This window comes from Ceratosolen solmsi, unplaced genomic scaffold (assembly GCF_000503995.2).
Source record: "Ceratosolen solmsi marchali unplaced genomic scaffold, CerSol_1.0 scaffold57, whole genome shotgun sequence".
NCBI lineage: Eukaryota > Metazoa > Arthropoda > Insecta > Hymenoptera > Agaonidae > Ceratosolen > Ceratosolen solmsi.
The window spans coordinates 3,184,163-3,203,812 of record NW_011948427.1 but is presented as its reverse complement, the minus strand read 5'-3'; positions in this window follow the sequence as shown (position 1 = coordinate 3,203,812).

Genomic DNA, 19,650 nt, shown 5'->3' with positions numbered 1-19,650 from the left:
TTCCAATTGATGCCGCCTGCTTGCTCTCGAGCTATATATTGTTTACCTTTTCGTTCTTTTGCTTTCTCTTTCGAGTTCCTTTCCTGGACGGCTCTCTTCCACCCTCCAGTTGCCGCACGTATCTTTTTTGGCTGCCCTCGATGAGAATCTCTTGACTGCCGACGACTATACTTGACTCTCGTTTTCCAAAGAAACGCTTTCGCTAATATTATACTTTCGTAATATATACTCATTGTAGATACCAATGGTGAACTTTTCAATTTATGCCAGAGAATCATCTAATTGCTAACAATAGTTTCGGCTGCTTTTAAGGATGAAATACGACTTACGAGCATTTCTCATGGTAAATGATGATGGGGGTAAGGTAGGGTTTGATCGATAGGATCTTACAAGCAAAGTTGCGCTCGCCTCGATTGATTTCCCTCAAAATTGCCGCCAGCCAATGCGGCTAATTCGAAACGGCCGTTTCGCGGAAATGCATCCACCTTCGGTCCCTTTCACTCGCTTGCGCACCCACGCGCTTCCGTCCCCCGCGAGAGAAATGGAGCGAGTAGTGGGAGCGCGCGGGAAATGCGAGCGAAGAAAGCGCCGTGATCCGCGGGAAAACGCGCGAATTCAGCAGCTCCATATAGCTTGACTATGCTCCGTGCGTGCTTCTCTCTCTCTCTCTCTCTCTCTCTCTCTCTCAAGCAAGCAAGAGAGTGCGGTAAGAGTCAGTGGACGCGAGTTCGACGAACCTGCGCTCGCGAGTTCATCGAGCACTCGATGGCCGAGAGTGCGGGAGGGGGCTGGGGCCAGGAAGCCGGGAGGGAACGGAACAAGAAGCGAGGCGAAGCACATTGAAGGGCGCATATAATGTTGCCGGGCACACCTGCCTTTCCCGGCCCGCACTTGGAGGCCTTTCGCTACGTGCCGAGGGAGATACATTAATTTTCATTTTTCGCCTTTGCCACTATCTCCGAACTCCCCCTCCTCGTCCAACGCTTATATGCTTTACGTTCGGACTCACTCGCTCCCTCTATAGCGCACTTACTTCGAGTTCTATTGGCATTTTATTTACGAGCTTCGTGATGTGACTGTCCGTGCCCGTCGATTGCCCTCGCGTTCCTTGCTTCCGTTTCTGATAAATTTACCCCAATGTTCATGTCCTTTTGATAAAGACCGCGTTAATGCTTTGACCTTACTTTTATTGCCTTTGGGAACGACAATTAGTGAGCACTTCATCGAATAATATTCGTTTAATATAAAAGTGACGAACCATGTAGTTGCAATACTTTCACCTCGATTGTTAAGCATGTAAATAAACATGTTTAATCAAATAAAAGTGCAATAATCGATAGAAAACGTGTAAGCTGATGAAACTAAGAGAGAAAACAAAAATGAAAGTTCACTTTAATTCGATATGGAGCCGTAAACCTTTCTACCATCGTGCACTATCTTAACAAGAGAAATAAATTAATAAGAGCATTTTGACAAATTTAGGACGAATGATAATTGAGTAACGTACTCTCTTAATATCTTTGCTTATATGAACAAATACGCGCTTTAATTGTATTTTTATGCGATCGATCGCAATTGATAAATCGTTTGAATTAATAAATGCCGGGCCCGGCAATTCCTCGCATTAGAATCGCATCTATGGGATAAAATGTATTGGCATCGCGAGCCAATCTCGGATTCGATCGAGTTTCGTGATTATTTTTGCTGACGCGTGCGAAAAATACTCGTCAGAGACGAAACCGAACCACGTCCTTCGTAACAATATAATAGGCCCAGGCTATAATACAGGAAGCGCGTTTTTACAGGAGTAGTTGTAACCCTCCTCCTCCGAGTCCTTGAATTTGGACGGTGAACTATGCGAAGCAGCCTGAAGGACGCGCGTCAGGATTATCGTGGTCGACGGACCGAATTCTTGATTTTTTTTTTATTTTTCTGACGCAGACAACCTTTTTCTTTTCTCCTTAGCATAGCTTATTTGGTTTCAAGCGAGGTATTCCGTCAGTACTAGACGAAACGTTAATAGGCAACTCGTGGGCCCGGCTTCTTTAGACTTATTTGCGCGCAAATTCAAAGGACATCGAACTTGCCTTATTTCCTTTGCCAAGACTACAACCATATTTTGCCGTTTAATATACTCATAGCCCAATAGCTATTATTGTGTCAAATATTATTGTTATTTCGTTGAAGCTAATGTCGAGGGTCAGTTATTCTTCATTACGGGAACGACTATTCGCCATTCCAACGAATCATTTTAATTTCCATAAATTTATTTTCCATTGATCCTGTACTTACAATAGCATATCTAGTCCCAATAGTATTTTATCATTTATCTTTATTCAGGTAGATGTTAATAGAGTGGCAGATGATAATAACGGTAAGAAATTATTAAAGGGATTCGGTATCTCTCGATCGATCTGATATTTTCATTGTCAAGGAGAGTCGAGAAAAATCTAGTTACCCAGTAAGTACACAAAGACTCGAGACAGGTCTGGCACGAGAGGGAAGCATAAAGGATAGCGGGATTCATTCGAGCAATTTGAGGTCCAAACACATAAAGAAAATAGAAATGCGTATAATAAAAGAAAAATGTACGATTTTAGAAGTAGCGCCTGTAGCAGGAAAGCCAAGCTCTCTTTCTCTACCGGTTCGTTAAATTTGTAATAAAACCGGAAGAAAAAAGAGAATCCCCTTCTCTTTTGCCTTCGGCCTACAGCGTGGGACGAAACCCTTTTTAACCCTAAAAGTGTTTTAAAAAGACCTACGAAAATACGTGCATATAAACATATAAATGCACGTATCGGCCTCGGGAAATCCGATATTTTACGGGAAAAAGACACGGCAATAACAATATAAAAGTGGCCTGGCTCTTGGACTCTAGGTAGCGAATAACCAGGTTACGGTCCTTGAAGCGGGACCTGAGTAACCCTAGACACTCTAACCCTTCAGCCGCTTCGACGAACCCTTCACTGCAATTTCACAGTGCAAGTAGTTGAGTATCTTGCTACCGCTGCCGTTACTCACCCCCGTCGTCATCGTCGCCGTAGCGCATAAAAATTCGCTCGCTGTTTGGAGGTATAACAAGATCCGGTAAATTCGTACCGGCCAGTTTTTTTCTTAATAGGCTCGTTTACTGCTTCCGTAATAAAGGCATAAAGACTTCGCGTGGACGTGCACGGGCAAACGAAACTTTCTCTGCGCACACGCGCGACGCGTACTACCGAATGTCCGGCTCGGGCTGAGTAGCGGTGGCGGCAACGGGGCTGGAAGAGGGGGACGGAGAGCCTTGAATTTTCGTGAACGCGCGCGGCATTACCTATATTATCGACGCAATAATTCATTTTCATGATTTTACGATCGGCCGAGGGCCCTGTTAACGAAAGCGGGGCGGGGGCCCAGTTTTGCTTTCGTTGCGCGCAAGGACTCGTAGCCCCGAGCCGACAGCAGGCAGAACACGCGAGGAAAGATTCGCGGACGCGCGCCAACTAAGAACCTGCGAATCTTTATGGTAACCCTCTTGTCAACGATGTTTTCTCTTTCATTTCAATGATGCACGCTCCTAGCGACAGGATTGGGATTATTATCACGAGAGCTCGCCGTGATTGGATAGTTGCCGAGACTAAGGTGCTTTCGACAAACACCATTATCACAATGATCGTTTTGAGCTTGACTTTTCCAGAATAGTCCAACGAATTTAATGACTTAGGCGTTTATTGAATACCTTTGTATAATACTATGTAATAATTTACCTATGTATGTATACACATGCATTAATAGATCTAGTCTCTCTCTCTCTCTCTCTCTCTCTCTTTCTTTCTCATTTCTCTGTCGCTTTCCCCCTCACTTTATATATATATATATATATATATATATATATATAATAATAATAATAATAATAATAATAATAATAACAGGGCCAAGCTATAAATTATTTAGAAGATTATGAGGGATAAGACCGAGCGTTGGTTAGAGAATAATACTAGGGCCGGCGACATACGAATGGCTGCTTAACTGCAGCTTGACTTTGTAAATGTTTTGTTCCTTGAACCCTTTAAATTCATTCATTCAAGAGAAAATTGGAGAGCCGGAGTAATTCTCTAGAAAAGTTGAAAATAGAAAACAAATTTAATGTCCGATATATTTGACCACGAGATAATAAGTAAGCCTAAAGCTAAGGTTGGGTAAAATTATGCTGACACTAGGAAATGATATTTTAAAGAAAAGCATACGTAGCCACCAGTTAAACAGTAGATTATTTGTTATCTAATGAGCGATTAAATACATAGTTATGGTAGTACGCGGGTATGTAGATATTTTTAAAATCCTTGGTAATCAAGCGCGTCTTGATCGTAGTTTGGGGTTATTGCGTCTTCGAAAAACGCGACTTTCTTTCGATCTATCCATTCACATAATAATAACGACGTATTTCTCAAGCGAGAGGCAGCAGAGAGGGTCACTAATGTGTTCCTCGTGTTAATAATGTATGCTCCCCCACCTTCTACCTTGACTTTACCTGCGCATATATCGAATCCAACGACTTGCGTAGTTGAAGGATAAGACAATGCGGATTTGGAAACTGTTTTCCGTTACATCTCCAAATTTGTTATTTATTTGATATCTTGTGCGACGGATACTACATTACGGAAAAGATGATTTTTTTCTTTTGTTGAAACGTATCAATTATCCATTTAAAATTTTATTACCAAGCAATATTTTTTTCCACTTTCCGAAAATTATTTGGATACATTAACGGTGTTCGATTATTCGATAATAACATTAAAGTATTACTCTTATTATTCACAGAATATATAAATTTGTATTGTATAGAAAATATGAATTTAACTGGATCAATTTCATGTAATTGAGCAAAACGTATCCCTTATACAAATCATTAAATTTATTCATAATTGTTGATTTAAAATGATTAATATATTATTGGTAATTACTGATCATATTTAATTTAATTTTATGGATATATTTGTAAAAAAAAAATTATTATCTTTTCGGCATTGATAGGTTTACGTTGCTCGTCTCAAATTTACTTTTGATGAAACTTGATGTATAAATATTTTATGATTGCCACTATATTTATAATTTAGTATTCACTATATTCCAACTAATTATTTACCTGTGATGTTATAGATTGTACAACAGTTATGTCTAATGCAATATTAACGTTTTGAAAGAATGCGTAAAATACGTCTAAATCATCGTTAAAACTAAAATACTAAGCAACCAAGTTCAACAAAAGTCCCGTTAGTGGAGGGCATAAAGTTCAAACGCGCAGGTTTCCAAAATCGACAAGTTTGCAGTTCAGGAATGTGGAATGTGCAAACTTTGTGGGAGCGAAAACTACGATGTTGAATAGTTATATGTATGAACGAACTGTAGTTAATCCTTGGATTGTACATAATATTGTCAGTTTTTTTGAATGAAATTATTAATCTATGTTATGTCTGAAGAGCTGATTATCATATGATGTAGAGAAAAATATTGTAGTTATTGGAAATATTAAAATTAATTTTCGCCATATTCTTTTCACAAGTTGCCGAGGTAGGTAAAACTAAATAGTGATTGAAATTAATTATTAAATGGCTATGACAGGATTTACAGAGGTTTTATGATTATTTATCTGTTATGGGATTATTCAGCTCATGGGTACATATTGAAATACAATTCTGGTCATGAAAAACTTAATATCCAATTTATCACAGTTTTGGTATTATTTGTCAATTTATGAAAATTAATTGTCTTACAGTATGAATTAAATATTATAGTAATAATATTTGTATTCGTGTATTCAATTGTTGTATTTAATATAGAATATTTTATATAATTAAAAAATCATTGAATCAAACGTGGTATAAATAAATAGTAGGTAGCATTGGTATATATATATATGTATTTATATATTTATTGATATGGGAATTACATGTTAATAATAATAATTTTTATTAAACATAGGGAAATATTAAAATGCGTATAACAGATCATTATTTATATTAATTAAAAATTGTTAGAAATCATTAAGATGGAAATATTAAAAGTAGAAATAAATAAGTATGTAATGCAAAATACAAAAACATGTTTATAGAGTCAATTAAATTTTATTATAATTCAACTGTAGCCAAAATATAAGTTTATTCGTAAGTTTACGATGTAATATTTAATTTCGGTTTAAAAGTATCCGAAAATTGGATTGAGGCTGAAACAGTGATCAAGTTAAAAATTTGTTGTTTTTTTTTTTAATGCAAAATTAGGTGAAATAGGATAACAAGAATCAATGATGTTCTTGAGTTGTTCTAAGACTTTTGATTTATCGAACATTACGAAAATTATTAGTCGATGGCAAACAAGAAACGCGAGAAGGTCGCTGCGTGTGGTTATTGAATTATTCCTTGGTTGATCGAAGGTCGACAAATAATCCGACTAATTTTCATAAAGGCCATTCTCATCGATTAGCAGCTTTATGTCAATGACCGGCTGACGTGTGATTCAGCTCCCACATACACGCGCACACATGCACCCGCCACACATTTATCGACTTATCCTCGCGGCTGCTGACATCATGACGAATATTTTAATGCCTCGGAGGCGAATGAAGGAGAACATACGTAGCGATGAATTTCTTCTTCTTCTTCTTCTTCTTCTTCTTCTTTTTCTTCTTCATCGTTTCTCTCTCTCTCTCTCTCTCTCTCTCTTTCTTTTACTCCTCATTTTTTATTTCGTTTCTTACCTTCGCCGCCTTTGTATGCGACTGGATTACAATGGCGCGGAGAGCTTCGGTGTTCTATAGCGCAAGGATTGAATTTCATGCATCGTAATTATGAGGCGAGAACGAGTAAAGTATCGAGTTCTGTCAACTTTTGACTTTGGGTGTATGTAAGTGTATGCATGAAGAGCTGAGTGACTAGCTTGGAGTACAATTTTTTCGATGAATCGCGACAAGTGATAATATGAAATGATTTTCAACGACAATGAATTGAATGAAAGTACGAATGGAAGTGGCATTCGTGTTTTTTACATTTCCGTCTTCTATTCCAATGGTTCATACGCGCGCTCTCATTGAAATATATGGATACCTCGGGCTCTCAATAATCTTTAATACGACGAACATTTGAAAGAAGAGCGAAATGAAAAATTGTTGCTTCGTGCCAAAAGTATGCATCCGAGTTACGTTATCATTCGCTATACCATAAAAAATATGATACAAAAATGACTATGTTTTGACTAATGCACGTCCGCACTCGCAGAAGATAAAGGCTGAGTGATTATCGTGCGTTCTAAAATTTAATGAAACTTGAGGTACAATATAATAAACTGTACTGCACAGCTCGCTCATCGGCACAGAAATTATATAACTTTATACTGCTGGCATTGTAGTGTTCGGTTTGTAAAAAAAGAGAAACTTAACGAGCCCCATTAAAATACCCTCTCGATGGTATGCGAGTGTTTCTGTAAAAACACATAGTACGCTATGATAAGCAAAAAGGCCATGAGGAGCAGTAAAAGGCGGCGCCCACTTCCTCGTGTCAGACGCTCTCTTCAATGAAATCGTGTCTCTCGCAGTTTTTGTGCGCCCCTAGGATGCCGCGTGTGCATAAAACGCAGCAGCAGCAGCAGCAGCAGCAGCAGCAGCAGCAGCTACAGCTATAGCTACAGCTACAGCAACAACAACAACAACAGCAATAGTAACAGCAGGAACGGACGGAGGTTCAGTGACATCGGTGTATGCACGTCGATATGCGTGATACGCCGCGCTAACCGTTATCCTCGTTGCCTATGCCGGAGACTAGTGTGGGGTGCGGAAGTGCATTGTGCTCGAGGGTGGGTTTTTTTTCCTTACAAAGTGGAGAGAGGGAGGCGATGGCGGTGGTGGTGAAAAAATGTGGAGGCGCGAGTATGAAAAGCGCGGGCCATCATCCCGTACGGCGATCGGCCGGTAATTCAGGGAGGCTACGTGCCCGCCCCCACCGCCAAGCGGAGGCTGTCCTTGTCGCGAGCGGTAGCCCGCGGCTCGGGTCGCCGACCGGTCGCTCAGTGCCAAGGACTCGGGCGTGCGAGCACGCATCAGTCCGTGACTTGTGAACGATCGCGGCTTTGTTTTCATGATCCCGAAGTCACTGTCGCTCTTTCACGTCCTACCTTTCGTCGCTCACCCGTTCGATTTACCCGGGGATTCCCAGATTATTCGAGAATGCTCTCCGGGGATCCACCCCGATTCAAAGAGTGAGCCAATTGTTGGCAATATTGGCTATTAGGAACCATTCGCTCAATTAATTTGATTAAATTATTTTGTAAAACATTCCAATCTCAAGCATGTCTCACGTTTCTAAGAGTCAAGACCTAAAGTTATTCTCCCCCTCCACTTTATAGATGATTCGTGATAATAAAAGTTACGAGAGCGGGATAATTAAATTGACAATTATTAACAACGAGAATTGTGTGTGTTTAAAGAGGATCTTAAAATTCGCACGGAGCTTGCATTGTAATAAAATACGAGGATTATCGTGTTAGATGCTCAAATGGTTTTTGCGTAGAACATAAATAAATACGGTGCGCTTGTAGTCGCTCACGACGTCCCCTAGGCATTCTATCACATATTCCAACGTTCGTTAGTCAACCTCTCTATTCCGGTCGATCACATAATAATTAATGCGCGCGTAATGTCAAGCTTATACAAAGTCGAGGAGACAACGCAAGTGCGTGCGGCACGCTCGATTTCGTTCAGTGGGTCATTTTCGGCTTCGTTAGCTGGATCTAAAATTCAGTTCGCTGCACTCGCTGACACAGATTCGGCTACTGGACTGTGCAATTGCTTGGCATCGTGTGCCGATTTCCTTTTTGGAACTAAGCGACGGATCCTCCGATATCTCTCAGCCTTTCAAACCTTCCGCGCTGTCGTATGCTCGACCTAGAGGCGAACATCGACTAGAGAAGAAAAACGTAGCGACGATTGACCCCGAGGTTTACATAAAAATGAATATGGGAACGAGCTCGTGTTTGGGCTTGGAATAAATTAGCAACGCTTAAGGAGCGTCGTAGCTCGTTCGCATGAAAGACCGGTTGGCTTTTGTCCGTAAATCCAGAGGCTCGTCGGCTTTCAATCTACGTATGTACACACAGAGTTCTAGACAGAGAGGGGGCGCGGGGTGAGAGTTAGAGAGTGAGGGGGTAGGGGGGGGGGTGCGCGCGCGCGCGATAAATATCGAGCCTTACACGTGCCAACATTGTAAATTGAATGAAGTTCTTGGGCGGCAATTGTAGGAAACTCAGCGGCCTTACGCGTAAATATCGCGTTACGGACGGCTCGCGGTCAACTCCAATGTTCCCGCTCCACCACTCCCCCCCCCCCCCCCCCCCCCCCCCCCGGCCTTGAAAAAACTCTCGGGGCTTCGCGCCTTTATCGGACAATAAAACGATAGGAGGCGAAAACGGTTGTCGAGTTTGGCGCGCACACACCCGCGAGAACCCGAGGCAAATCCTCTTCCCAGATAGTCTCGTTGGCTTCGCTCTCGCCTAGTCTCGACTCCCACTGCGCGGCAAGTCACTTGGCTCGCGTGCCCGCTACGTACGACCGGGAGCGTTGGCTTTTATATCGCAAGCGTGGCGAAGAAAGAAAAATGGAAAAAGTAATTTCTCTCCTTGGCGCCTGCGAGCGCTCATTACGAGGTCGCTGCACCGCCGTTTTTATGATCACACCGAGTTCGCTGAGCCTCTCATATCGGCTTGTCCCAACTCTCTCGCAACGGCTTTTTTCTTCATCTTTTCTCTTTTTTCGGTTTTATTCATTTTTATTTTTTATTTTTTTTTTTAATTTCTGTCGTATGACGATTAATTCACGCATCTCTTGGCCCTAATTAATAAATCTTTTTGTCATAATTGTCCTAATTGCGGAAAGCGAAGGTTTGTAACGCGAGCGTTAACGCTCGTTTTTTCTATTTTTGTAACGCGGATAAGGCGACGGTAATTTTCCAGAGAGCTGTTATCTTCTGCCGTGATTCCGATGCACCGAGCGACTTTAAGCGAAGGTTAGCGAAGGTTCGATTTTTCAAAGAAAATCTTTGCTCGCTCGTATAGAGATGGAACGACGAGCTGAACATTGATATGTCGTGCTAATGCACCGGCTTATGCCCAATACGAAAAGGCAATTTTTATTGTTACCAGGAGAGCACGGAATGAGTTAGAGAAAAAAGACTTATCAATGAAGCAGCCAATTAAATTGGTCTTTTACTTAACGCAAGTGTTTTATTTTCTCCTTTCCTCTTTCCGAGATAAAAGCTAGGAAGATATGATAGGAATGGGAGGCAGGAAAGATATAAAGGTATTTTAACGGCAGATACGAAAATTTTTCATTTTCTATTTGTGTCAATTGATTGCGCTACTATTATTATTAAATTTCAGATTAACGCTTAAATAGTGCTGGCGGTCAGATAAAATATTATCCCCGCTTCGTTAAAATCAATTTCCTCGTCTGCCCCATTTTGCAACACAAACAATTATTTTTAAATTGTTTTATTTAAGTAGTCTGGCTTCTTCATCGATAAACATTTCCTCCGACCATTGTCCTATCGATCAACCCCCAAATATCAAAGATGAGAGAGTAGCCGCTAATGATAGAAGCGTACTTACTGTTAATGCTCGTGCTAGTCAAGAAGAACTTTGTTGGCCTGTAAAGGGAGAATAAAGCGATAAAATGTTAATAATTCTCAATGGAAAAATCGTCGGAGTTTTTCTCGTAGCGTCCGTCAAGGGATTGGAAAAAATGGCGCGCATCGAGATTCGTACGTACGTTCTACAAAGATGCCCTGCTTCGCATCGAAGCTGTGATCGGCGTAACTCCTCTCCTTCTCATTCTTGTTGCTGTCGCGCCTGTAGTGGTTGTTACGACCTCGACAGTCTTTTCCAACTCACTGCCTCTCTACCGTGTACTTTTTTCGCGCGCGGATTATTCTTGGATAGGTCGCACGCTCTTGTCGTGGCCACGGTCACCAGCTTTTTCTCCCCCCCCCTCTCTCTCTCTTTCTATCTGCTCTCTATCTGCTATACCTTGTCTGTCGGGCTCTCAGTGCCTCTTCTGTTTCTTTGTGCTCTGAGCCTTTCTTAGTATCTATCTCCCGTTTATGTGAAACGTGCATACGTGCATCTTGCCGTATATCTTTAAGGTCAGTGCGTGAAATATCTTTCATCAATACATGTATACGTATATATATATATATATATATATATATATAACGGGCGTTGCTTGCTTACTGGCAATTAAACGTAAAAACGTAAATAAAGCTCACACGGCTCGAGCCAATAATATTAATTTCAAACATAAAAACGGGTTTTCGAATACCAACAAAGTGCTTTAGAAATGCATTTTTTCCTGAAACGACAAAAATACTTTTTCTTATCGTACGACTCTCCTTCACTGCGATATTTCGAAATTATCTCTAAATTTCGGATAGGTAACGATCGCACAAGCCTACGATGATGGAATTCGCGGTACCAATCGATGACAAAATATATTTTTTCAATATTCAATTATTTATCATACAATCGCTATAGTTTGCTCGCTACATACGATCACTCCCCTTCTAAAACTTCCCCGCAAAGCTCTAAATGTCTCAACGAGCCTCTGACTAATCTCCTTACCAGTATCGGTGAATAACGAATTTGTAAAATGCCTAATTCTTCGCTCGTCCCCTCACTTCAATCCGCACCTCGACCCTTTTAAAACTCAATATATTACGCCGCCCCCACCCACCGCGACGCAAGACGAGTGCAGCCAATCGTTCCGTCTCCGCAGGAGCACACGGCTATGCTTGGCACGTCGCTTCTCTCGCGACGACGTCTCCTTGCTTCGCTTACCGTCCCACTACGAGAGGCTGATATTTCGGTGTAGGTGTATTGCAATTAGGTACCTGCTTGAAATATGGCCGTAATGCGATTACGGCCTCGTGTTTGTCGGTACACAGCGAGATTATTCGCCGCGTGTTTGACTTAGCTGGAAGGGATAATCCAAAACAAGCGCGGGGGACCGCCCGAGAGGCGCGCGGACGATGCGAATGCTGCTCTTAGCCTTGTCCGAGCGTCACTTTGTTGTTTCAATATTTTCCGAAATTGGAAAATACAGGCCGCAGTCGTCTCATTAATGCTGGATAATGAGGTCATTCAGAGCGTTGACGAGGGTCTGAGCCAAGTGATCCCACTCCGCCTCCACGTCTATTCTTCCTCCTCCTTCTCCTCCTCCTTCCACCTCTACCCGTTCTCACATCGCCCTCATCACCCTCGTCACCTTCATTGCAGCCCCTCTACCCCTCGTCTTCGCGCCATACTATGAAACCGTGCCCTTGCTGTCGCCAACCCATAGCGCCTTAGCGCTTCTCGCACACGATTTCTCCTCCCGGTTTCGACGACCCGATGAGGGAGGATGTTGCTCGTCGTAAAATTACTGCCCGCGAAATTTCTTTCCTCCGAAGGCCATTCTATTTCCTCATGGTCGCACAATTGCTTAATTAGCGCATTCGGCCCTTCGGCTGTATGTTACTTCTTCGCTTACTTCGAATTGGAGCTTTTATTAAGAAACACGATGGTCCATCAATCAAACACTATTGGCTTAATCGGATCCTAATGTCATTTGTAGAGAGCCGTGCGTGACGATTCTTTTAATGATAAATAAGGACTTGGCACCATAGCACCGTTGTTAAATTTTACGACATACACATTTGTAAAACACATGCTACTCCTACTAAGGAGGCTTCATTTGTGGAAAATTTGGCGTGTCGCATCTCATCAATTAAACGAAGACTCGGGGCTGTCGAGTAATTTTTAACCTTTCGGTACGGTCGTCCATGTCTCCCGAGATTCGGTTCTGTGCTGTCGCCCGAACGAATGAATGCGCGACGGCACAGTAGGATGGAGGCAAAATTAGCGGCGAACGACACCCCGTAGCCTTGTAATCGAGCCGTCGTTATTCCGGTGAACCGCAGTTTACAACGACGAGGACGCGCGGAAATCGTGAAGTTTACCAGAGCGCTGGTTAATTTACGGCGCGACTGACAATCCTTTGGGTCCCCCGAAACTCTCGCTCGGCCAGTCTTAAGCGCGTTAAAGAACCACGCCCCGGAACAGGGAGCTCGAACAAGAGGAGCGGCGCGCCACAACGTAACGACGCCGTCATTGTCCGGCAATTATGCGTGGGGAGATGCTCCCTCAACCCTTTAACCCCGTTCCCCCGGGGGAATCCTTTCCTCCGAGGCTACTGTGCCATTCTTCGGATCATCCTTCCCTTTCGCTCGCCGCCTTGTGGATCGACGTTTGGGCCCGTTGTTTGTTGTCAGGAGGCTTTCAAAGTGGTGGATTCCCGGAGATAAGATCGACTAGAACCATGTCTTCGGGTTATTCGGGTAAGTTCGGGAAAAGGTAACGACGTGAATGTCTTTTTGCGGATCCGCCCGCAAACGAGCTGCTCCACTGCGGCGTTGCTTAACCGTAAATCTCAGTCTCGTCATGAGGATCGTTGCTTTTCGGCCCCCAGGCCGACCTCGACGATATGAATAAGTTATTAAAAGAAGAAAAAGACGAATAAGGAGACGCAGAGGAAGTAGAGGAGAAAGAAGGAAAAATAGAGTGATAAAAAGGCATCGTCTCGAACGACGAGATCTACCTCTCTCACTCTCTCTCTCTCTCTCTCTCTCTCTCTCTATATATATATATATATATATATATATATATATATATCTCCTCTTTCCACCGTCCGCCATAACGTGAGCGAACGATCATCGATCGGCCTTAAGTAGGCAGTGGCTGAAAAAGCGCGCTCTCTCCGCGAGCTTCGACGCTAAGAAAAAGAGGCAGCAGCCGGCAAAGGTATCAAAGCCAAAAAATTATAGGTTAGCAGCGTGACGCGTGATCGTAAACGAGAGCACGACGCCGCTAGCACGCATCGAGGACTCGAGTGCAAAAAAGCGTCATTTTCACGGGACGGTGAAAACGAATCCGCCGACAACGACTCGCTTTTTCCCGAGGCGCCCGCGTTGAAGAGTGGCGTGGGAGGGAGGCCCGAGTGCTTCCGCGAACATTACGGGACCGCGCATAGCTCGACGTGGGAGTGCAACTACAAGTGCATCGTCCCCGTAGTTGTCGCAGTCAGTGGCGCACGCGAGCCAGATCAGCGCACGTGCGCGGTCATCGAACCTCGGCTATTGCCCGAGCAACGGCGAGAGCGAGTTCCCGTAGCTTCTCTACTAAGCGCGATAATCGCGAGCTTTCGGGGGGCTTGCGCCGCTCCCCGAGGGCGGAGGCGATACGCGCGTCCCAGCCGCATCCTCACTCAGTCGAGACTTTTATTTGCCGTTTGGCCGTACTCGCAGGCTCTTTATTCCTGGCCGATAAAAACTTCACGTTCGATCGATTGATCGCGCTCTACCGAGCTCGGCAAAGCCTAGCTAAATTCTTGATCGAACCTCGAGAGATTTAAGATGCCTCGGGTTGCTGCTGTGCAAACTAATACATAGCAGCGCGCAACACACGGTAATACACGTTAAAATCGTGATTAATCGTCGCTCGATGATTCGCTCGCATTCGCTCGCCAATTCTCTTCTCTCTAGCGTTGTCTAGGCCGAGGGGCGTTAGTAAAGATCCTGTAAAATCCCCCCCCCCCCTCGGTCAATGGTCTAGGAACGAGACTCTAATAAACTCATTTGTTTTAAATTACAAAATGCCGAGATACCCATCACTATATTGCATCCGAGAAGTTAATAAATTAGCTTGGGTCACTCGCGAGATTTGCTCTTGGCTTTACAGATGTCGGCTCACGGTTAGTAATATCTTTATATGACGCTTGATCTGTCTGTGTGTGTGTGTCTCTCTCTCTTTCTCTCTCTCTCTCTCTCTCTCTCTCTCACTCTCACTCTCTCACTCTATATATATATATATATATATATATATATATAGCACACTCCAAGCACATTCAAGCACTTGAAACTTCATTTAGAGGTCCGCCGATCTTTTGATGCGGCAGTATAACTAACTCTCGGTGTCGTGGCGAGTGTACGCAAACGGATGAAACAGCGAGACGATTTATAATTTTCACTCGATATTATTCCGGTGTGGAACGCGCTGATACAAGCTCCCCCCAAGCGCTTAGTATTCCAAGGCGACGAGTGCGACGCGCGCCTGCATTTGAAAAAAGAAATCGCTGCGATCCGGTTCTATGGTTCTATGCGGGCGTAGCAAGCATTGGTAATAGCGTGCGCCTGTACCTTATACAAAAGACCTATGACGTGGCGCTGAGGCGCACCCTGGCCGCCTTCCTCCCGATCGCTCCTACAACCGTAATTGCTCGCGTCGCCGCGTCGCCGCTTCGGGATAATGGATCTCGTCGTTTGGGCTCTGGGGTGACTGTTCCCTTTGTTTATGGAGCCGGATATCGATATTGGCATTTGACGGGCGGTTGGGATTATGAGTTAGAGCTTACTTGCGGTTTTGATTAGAGCTTCTTCCGAAACGTATCGAGGATTCTACTCTTTTTACCGGAAAAAGCTTTAGAGCGTCCAAGTGGATGGCTCTCGAAACGTATTTACGATTTCATTTATGGCGAAAGCGCGCTCATTGAACTACTAATCATTATTGAGATATTGAACTTAGCCTATCGTTATTACCAAGTAAATTATAAAGACGACTTTTATAAGTGCTGGCACGTAGGGAGTAATAAATATAAAAAGTCGTAAGAGTCGAGTCGTTGGAAGAGGGCTTCCGTTTAATTTAATTACAGACCTTCAGGCGTAAATGAATTTACTAGAAAACTGTTGGTCCGGTAGTAATTAATAAAAAGAAAAGCCGTTGATCATCAACAAATGGAACAAACGGGAAGCTCGTCTCGGTTGAATAAATGAGAAACAAACATATTCTATGCGATTATTCAGTAGAAACCTAAGGAACGCCGCCCCTGAAAAAGCCGATAATCGCCATAATAAACCATTTATGAAGAACCGAAGAAAATAGCACGGTGTAAATTTACGATGATCCTTCAATCCTTTCTATCCTTTCGCCGCTCGATTCTTCAATGTTCATTTCTTCAATTCATCTCTCTCTCTCTCTCTCTCTCTCTTCCTCTTCCTCTATTTCTTTACTTTGAAATGGGATTTGTCACTCGCTTTGTCACTGTTTAAGATACAGAAAGAGAGAAAAAGTGTGTGTGTGTGTGTGTGTGTGTGTGTGAGAGAGAGAGAGAGAGAGAGAGAGAGAGAGAGAGACCTTCGATCGGGGCCAAGAGAACCATAACCTGTCGTAAATTTCGCATCAGTGAGCGTCCCGCGCATCTTTACACTAGTGCTCTTCTTTTTTGACCTTCTCATTGTAATAAATATTCGAAATACAAAACCTAAAAATCAGGAATACTTATGTTCCTTTGTAATTATCAACAAAGCGCTGCTTTTATAGAAAGGCACTTTTACAATCTCGATAAGGGTAAAGTAACATTAAATACATTGACATTGTAAATAGTAAAAGAAGTAATTATTATGTGGGCAATTTTATATATATTATACATGGGATTTATATAAGATAGAAATTGTGAATTTTGCTTCACAGGTTTGAAAAAACAGTACAAATGGCGTATCAATAATAGCTTATTAGATCATAGTTAGCAAAACAAAAATTAAGAAAATTTAAAATACTTTATCGCTTGATTTACAAAATCAAATTAAAATTTACAAAATAAAATAATAAGTCGTGGTGTCGTGGAATATAACCAATGTATTTCTCACTTCTGAAATGGGCATCCGACACTTTTGTATATGGATCATAGTTCAGTTGTCAGTCGCGTTAACGCCCATCAAGCTCACATTTATGACGTCTAAGCGGATTATAAGCCAAACAGATAGGGGCTTCGATTTCTCGCACGAAAATTTGGGAATAGTTTTGAAGGGGAAGGGAGAATTGTGACCCACTGGCCCGTCTTCCGGAAGGTAGCTAATGAATTTCGATTACGTTTTTATAGGGTCGAGATGGGCCCGACTCTAAATTATTGGTAATTGGATTAAAGGACGAGAAGAATTAAAGGAAGAAAGCCGTTCGAGGGATGGGCATCCGACCTTTGTCTTCGTTGACACCGAATGGGAGGTATTTATCGGAAAGGACCTTGCGGATACTTTCCTTCTAAGTGGCTTCTGACAAAAGGCGAGGATAAGTACGTCGGCAAACTGGTTCGCGTAGAGGGGACAGTTCGGCCCCGTGTAATTATGCGGTTCCTGGATGGTAAAATTTTGGGGCTGCCTCATATTGTAAAGTCATATTCGTTTAATGGAGTTCCTGATATTTATGGAAAAATTAATCATTAACTTAAGATTATGACTGTTACGCCCGATTCTGGTAATGAGAATAACCTACTTTGCAGAAATGTAACTGTACCATTGTTGTCGAAGTTCCGATACAGCTGCAAGTTTTCCGATCCTTTAAATTCTTCCAATAAATTGTAAAATGCCATATAATATAGGAGCTTTCTTTTAAATAATATAACTGCAACGAGTGGACAATTTTTCGAAAATCATAAAATATGCTTAAATATTATGATTATTTTATGTTGAAATTGAAATTAATTCTTGTAAGATCAATTAGAATTCATTGTACAATTTAAAATTTTCGTTGTACGAAACACTAACATAAACAATAATGTAGAATGTAGAAGCTGTTGAATTATTATTGTTTATACTTTTGTTTCAATCTTAACTCAATATTGAAAGTTTGTAATTGTTTTTAAGGCATTTTTTCATTTATATAAGAGTCGTACCGTTGACAGCTTTATCGACGTTATAAATGCGTATCGGCCTTTAGAGTCGAATTATTAATAAAATTTCACAGAAATGCTTTATCAATGATGTAATTCTTCAATATGCCCTTGTAAGCTTAACCACGCTGAATCGATCAATGTCCTCATTATTCTTCTGAACATCTCATTATAAAAATTTGCCATGGCGTGGGAATCTTATTATATCGAAAAAGCCATCAATTTGTATCTTTTAAGCGATAAAAATGTAAAGAGGATAATACACGTCAACGTTAAATTAGAAAGAAGTGCAATACGGCATCGTGGAAACAACTTCAACCACGTGTGATCCTATAATTTCGGGTCAACGATATTCGAGGATCGCAGTCAGTTCAGGTAAGCGTGAACCTTATCTTAAGGAATCCGCCAATACAAAAGACAGCGCAGCAGTCAGAGCAAGCAAAGTATGTGTGCGTATGCGTGCACGCGCGCACGCGCGTATATGTAAAAGAGTGAGAGAGAGAGAGAGAGAGAGCGAGCGAGGGTGTAATTGCCAGGACACCCTGTTACTCGGAAAGTCACATAGATAGCACCCTGTTGCAGTAAATTTTACGCTGGTATAGTGGTTACGAATCGTTTTAGACTTCAAATGTCCGACAACACTTGTAAAAAAGACAGTATCCCTGTCAGTAATATATTTGAAGAATTGGGACTCCAACCCTCTTCCTTCTACCCTCACCACTCGCCTGTTTTGATTTCCTTTTTTGGTTTTAAACACAGGGAAATAGTAAAAGTACTAGATATTTGCATTGTGATACTGAATCTAGGGACAAGATTTACAATTGTACCGTTAAATTTGATAATTATCTTATCACGAAAACGATTTTATTTTAATATTCATTTATCGTAAATTTCATTTAATACCAATGTGGCACTGTATTTCATGGTATTTGTTAATTTTGAGCATAGCAGTGTTTATATTTCGTCATTATAAAATCAATATAATTGATTTTATTATATATTATTATATTATTATATTATATATTATTTATTATATTATATTATATTATTATATTATTATATTATATATTATATATTATATAATTCTATATTAAATAAGCACAATCGTAGTCTTTATGCAGTTTGTAGTAAATTTTGATCTAATAGGCTAGTAATTTGTATTTAGAGATTTTTTGCGCAGCCATTGCTTTCAATATTGCATTGTGAATTATTTCTGTACTGTTGTTGAAGAAGCAGTTATAGCAGCAAAGATTCAAGGATAGGGAATGAAACATTGCAGTGCATCATCATTTATCAATAGGATAATTTTTTTTGTTTTTGTTTTTTTTTTTTTTGTTTTAATGCTAGTATAACAATACTAAATTTTCGTTAATTGAAAGCTGACTAACAATTCTCATAAACCTATGGCTACGATTGTCAAGTGGATGATGTCAAGCGGATAGCCTCGAGGCGCAAATTTATTATTCTAGCTAAGAGAGCATCTAGACGCAAACTGATTACAACGCGTGAAGATATTTTTTACGGGAAAAGTGTAGCAAGTGAATGGGAAAAGTACGGGAGCCGTAGTAATGCTGGAGGTGTCATATAATAATAATAATCGAGGGAATAATCGGGGGAGGCGTATTGGGAACAATGTAGGCCAGAGTTACGGCATACGGGCGAATATAGGTTGTTCTGGGATAAAAGAGCGCCAAACGAGAGGCGTAGAGGATTATATACGTGAGAGGGCAATGTCAGGGAATTTTTGTAACTTGCCGCCGAGTGGGGCACGCCCACGTTCAAAGCTCGAAAAATCATAGCCATGTGCAGGTAGTATTGGCAAGGCGCTAAAGCGAAGGGAGGCGATGCGAGGGCACAAAAGCAACGAGGGAAGAGCG